The following is a 5,000-nucleotide window of genomic DNA, read 5'->3' on the forward strand; positions in this document are numbered from 1 at the left end:
TCAAAACTTGCTAAAAGCTGTATTTAAAAGAACAGATTGGCCGGGGTAATTCACACCCTTCAATGCCAGCTTAATGTTTAGGTTAGTGGGAATCACAGAGGAATTAGGGATGGAAACTTCTTTGCTGGTGGTAGAAGCGGTCTGGTGAATTTTTAGAGAGAAGAGGCCGTCGATGTTTGAATGTAGAAAATTGTTCTGGCTGCAGCCTGCAGTATGAACTTGTTGGTGTGTGTAGCTCCCAGTGTTCTGACAGCGCGAAGTTTTGGGGAAGCATGTGATTCAGCAGCTACCAGTGGGCTTCGTGCGGCGGAGATTTTGTGGCTGTTAGCGGAGTTGATAACAGAGGGTCGTTAAGAGAAGCCTGCATGCAGTAGGCAAAGGAGTAATGTTTGCCGGCGGGGGACGTGCGGCGATTAACCTGTGCGGTAGTGAAAAGGAGTTAAAAAGAAGGAAGTGTGCGGATGCGGAAAGAATGGAATAACTGTGGTAGGCTGCCGGCTGAGTAGTTTGGTGAATGTTTGGTGTGGGTCCGGCGCTGCCGATTGGATGGTGGTGCTGTAGCGTGAGTCAGATAAAAAAAAAAAAAAAACCAGGAGTAGGATCCAATGGGACTAACTGGCATGTATAGACGCGTGTAATGCAAAAGGGCTGTTTTTGGTTGCGTCTCTCGCTTATGGCCATACCACCCTGAACACACCCGATCTCATCCGATCTCGGAAGCCAAGCAGGGTATGGTCTGGTTAGTACTTGGATGGGAGACCTCCTAGGAATACCAGGTGCTGTAAGCTTTTCTCACTTTTACTTTATACAGGGGGCGCTCCACTTCACGATTAATTTAAATCTATCACTCCCCTTCCATTTTACTATTTTATATATATATATATATTTTTCTCTCATTCATAAAGGCAGCTTTTACACACCGTTTTACTCCAAATACTTCCTGGTAATTCTAGGTGCTGTAAGCTGTTCGTGCCTTTATTCCACCAGGGCGCGATCTTCTCACAAACTTGAAGACTGTCACTCCCCATTCACGTTTTACAACTTATTGTTAATGATAAAGAGACAGCTTTTTACACACAGTTTTAAACAAAGTACTGATATTATTCCTCTTCAACTGACCGCTTTGTTTTCTATGCAAAAACCACTTCGCCACAGAAGACTCGATATTATTGGCATAGCAAGTTCTGCTCTTCTCCTTTCAAAACTTGCTAAAAGCTGTATTTAAAAGAAGAGATTGGACGGGGTAATTCACACCCTTCAATGCCAGCTTAATGTTTAGGTTAGTGGGAGTCACAGAGGAATTAGGGATGGAAACTTCTTTGCTGGTGGTAGAAGCGGTCTGGTGAATTTTTAGAGAGAAGAGGCCGTCGATGTCTGAATGTAGAAAATTGTTCTGGCTGCAGCCTGCATTATGGACTTGTTGGTGTGTGTAGCTCCCAGTGTTCTGACAGCGCGACGTTTTGGGGAAGCATGTGATTCAGCAGCTACCAGTGGGCTTCGTGCGGCGGAGATTTTGTGGCTGTTAGCAGAGTTGATAACAGAGGGTCGTTAAGAGAAGCCTGCATGCAGTAGGCAAAGGAGTAATGTTTGCCGGCGGGGGACGTGCGGCGATTAACCTGTGCGGTAGTGAAAAGGAGTTAAAAAGAAGGAAGTGTGCGGATGCGGAAAGAATGGAATAATTGTGGTAGGCTGCCGGCTGAGTAGTTTAGTGAATGTTTGGTGTGGGTCCGGCGCTGCCGATTGGATGGTGGTGCTGCAGTGTGAGTCAGATAAAAAAAAAAAAAAGAACATTAGTAGTATCCAATGGGACCAACTGGCATGTATAGAGGCGTGTAATGCAAAAGGGCTGTTTTTGGTAGCATATCTCGCTTACGGCCATACCACCCTGAACACGCCTGATCTCGTCTGATCTCGGAAGCTAAGCAGGGTAGGGTCTGGTTAGTACTTGGATGGGAGACCACCTAGGAATACCAGGTGCTGTAAGCTTTTCTCACTTTTACTTTATACAGGGGGCGCTCCACTTCACGATTAATTTAAATCTATCACTCCCCTTCCATTTTACTATTTTATATATATATATATTTTTCTCTCATTCATAAAGGCAGCTTTTACACACCGTTTTACTCTAAATACTTCCTGGTAATTCTAGGTGCTGTAAGCTGTTCGTGCCTTTATTCCACTAGGGCGCGATCTTCTCACAAACTTGAAGACTGTCACTCCCCATTCACGTTTTACAACTTATTGTTAATGATAAAGAGACAGCTTTTTACACACAGTTTTAAACAAAGTACTGATATTATTCCTCTTCAACTGACCGCTTTGTTTTCTATGCAAAAAGCACTTCGCCACAGAAGACTCGATATTATTGGCATAGCAAGTTCTGCTCTTCTCCTTTCAAAACTTGCTAAAAGCTGTATTTAAAAGAACAGGTTGGCCGGGGTAATTCACACCCTTCAATGCCAGCTTAATGTTTAGGTTAGTGGGAATCACAGAGGAATTAGGGATGGAAACTTCTTTGCTGGTGGTAGAAGCGGTCTGGTGAATTTTTAGAGAGAAGAGGCCGTCGATGTTTGAATGTAGAAAATTGTTCTGGTTGCAGCCTGCAGTATGGACTTGTTGGTGTGTGTAGCTCCCAGTGTTCTGACAGCGCGACGTTTTGGGGAAGCATGTGATTCAGCAGCTACCAGTGGGCTTCGTGCGGCGGAGATTTTGTGGCTGTTAGCGGAGTTGATAACAGAGGGTCGTTAAGAGAAGCCTGCATGCAGTAGGCAAAGGAGTAATGTTTGCCGGCGGGGGACGTGCGGCGATTAACCTGTGCGGTAGTGAAAAGGAGTTAAAAAGAAGGAAGTGTGCGGATGCGGAAAGAATGGAATAATTGTGGTAGGCTGCCGGCTGAGTAGTTTGGTGAATGTTTGGTGTGGGTCCGGCGCTGCCGATTGGATGGTGGTGCTGCAGTGTGAGTCAGATAAAAAAAAAAAAAAAACCAGGAGTAGGATCCAATGGGACTAACTGGCATGTATAGACGCGTGTAATGCAAAAGGGCTGTTTTTGGTCGCGTCTCTCGCTTATGGCCATACCACCCTTAACACGCCCGATCTCATCCGATCTCGGAAGCCAAGCAGGGTAGGGTCTGGTTAGTACTTGGATGGGAGACCTCCTGGGAATACCAGGTGCTGTGAGCTTTTCTCACTTTTACTTTATACAGGGGGCGCTCTACTTCACGATTAATTTAAATCTATCACTCCCCTTCCATTTTACTATTTTATATATATATATATATTTTTCTCTCATTCATAAAGGCAGCTTTTACACACCGTTTTACTCTAAATACTTCCTGGTAATTCTAGGTGCTGTAAGCTGTTCGTGCCTTTATTCCACCAGGGCGCGATCTTCTCACAAACTTGAAGACTGTCACTCCCCATTCACGTTTTACAACTTATTGTTAATGATAAAGAGACAGCTTTTTACACAAAGTTTTAAACAAAGTACTGATATTATTCCTCTTCAACTGACCGCTTTGTTTTCTATGCAAAAACCACTTCGCCACAGAAGACTCGATATTATTGGCATAGCAAGTTCTGCTCTTCTCCTTTCAAAACTTGCTAAAAGCTGTATTTAAAAGAACAGATTGGCCGGGGTAATTCACACCCTTCAATGCCAGCTTAATGTTTAGGTTAGTGGGAATCACAGAGGAATTAGGGATGGAAACTTCTTTGCTGGTGGTAGAAGCGGTCTGGTGAATTTTTAGAGAGAAGAGGCCGTCGATGTTTGAATGTAGAAAATTGTTCTGGCTGCAGCCTGCAGTATGGACTTGTTGGTGTGTGTAGCTCCCAGTGTTCTGACAGCGCGACGTTTTGGGGAAGCATGTGATTCAGCAGCTACCAGTGGGCTTCGTGCGGCGGAGATTTTGTGGCTGTTAGCGGAGTTGATAACAGAGGGTCGTTAAGAGAAGCCTGCATGCAGTAGGCAAAGGAGTAATGTTTGCCGACGGAGGACGTGCGGCGATTAACCTGTGCGGTAGTGAAAAGGAGTTAAAAAGAAGGAAGTGTGCGGATGCGGAAAGAATGGAATAATTGTGGTAGGCTGCCGGCTGAGTAGTTTGGTGAATGTTTGGTGTGGGTCCGGCGCTGCCGATTGGATGGTGGTGCTGCAGTGTGAGTCAGATAAAAAAAAAAAAAAACCAGGAGTAGGATCCAATGGGACTAACTGGCATGTATAGAGGCGTGTAATGCAAAAGGGCTGTTTTTGGTAGCATCTCTCGCTTACGGCCATACCACCCTGAACACGCCCGATCTCGTCTGATCTTGGAAGCTAAGCAGGGTAGGGTCTGGTTAATACTTGGATGGGAGACCACCTGGGAATACCAGGTGCTGTAAGCTTTTCTCACTTTTACTTTAAACGGGGGGCGCTCCACTTCACGATTAATTTAAATCTATCACTCCCCTTCCATTTTACTATTTTATATATATATATTTTTTTTTTCTCTCATTCATAAAGGCAGCTTTTACAAACCGTTTTACTCTAAATACTTCCTGGTAATTCTAGGTGCTGTAAGCTGTTCGTGCCTTTATTCCACCAGGGCGCGATCTTCTCACAAAGAAGTGTGAGTCAGATAAAAAAAAAAAAAAACCAGGAGTAGGATCCAATGGGACTAACTGGCATGTATAGAGGCGTGTAATGCAAAAGGGCTGTTTTTGGTAGCATCTCTCGCTTACGGCCATACCACCCTGAACACGCCCGATCTCGTCTGATCTCGGAAGCTAAGCAGGGTAGGGTCTGGTTAGTACTTGGATGGGAGACCACCTGGGAATACCAGGTGCTGTAAGCTTTTCTCACTTTTACTTTAAACGGGGGGCGCTCCACTTCACGATTAATTTAAATCTATCACTCCCCTTCCATTTTACTATTTTATATATATTTTTTTTTTTCTCTCATTCATAAAGGCGCGATCTTCTCACAAACTTGAAGACTGTCACTCCCCATTCACGTTTTACAACTTA

At 44.5% G+C, this 5,000-nt stretch overlaps 1 protein-coding gene and 5 non-coding genes across 6 annotated transcripts in view; all 6 read left to right on the plus strand.

Annotated features, from left to right (window-relative positions):
• Nucleotides 1–5,000, plus strand: part of LOC125712214 (uncharacterized) — a 433,528-nt gene that overhangs the window by 266,074 nt on the left and 162,454 nt on the right. The gene's annotated exons all lie outside the window — the stretch shown is intronic.
• On the plus strand, nt 670–788 carry LOC125735432 (5S ribosomal RNA). The gene has a single exon (XR_007394728.1). It is a non-coding gene; the product is annotated as a 5S ribosomal RNA (ribosomal RNA).
• Nucleotides 1,868–1,986, plus strand: LOC125734105 (5S ribosomal RNA). Its single transcript, XR_007393430.1, has one exon. It is a non-coding gene; the product is annotated as a 5S ribosomal RNA (ribosomal RNA).
• On the plus strand, nt 3,064–3,182 carry LOC125734374 (5S ribosomal RNA). Its single transcript, XR_007393689.1, has one exon. It is a non-coding gene; the product is annotated as a 5S ribosomal RNA (ribosomal RNA).
• On the plus strand, nt 4,261–4,379 carry LOC125735205 (5S ribosomal RNA). Its single transcript, XR_007394504.1, has one exon. It is a non-coding gene; the product is annotated as a 5S ribosomal RNA (ribosomal RNA).
• On the plus strand, nt 4,710–4,828 carry LOC125736365 (5S ribosomal RNA). Its single transcript, XR_007395645.1, has one exon. It is a non-coding gene; the product is annotated as a 5S ribosomal RNA (ribosomal RNA).

This window comes from Brienomyrus brachyistius, chromosome 2, assembly GCF_023856365.1.
Source record: "Brienomyrus brachyistius isolate T26 chromosome 2, BBRACH_0.4, whole genome shotgun sequence".
NCBI classification, from domain to species: Eukaryota; Metazoa; Chordata; class Actinopteri; order Osteoglossiformes; family Mormyridae; genus Brienomyrus; species Brienomyrus brachyistius.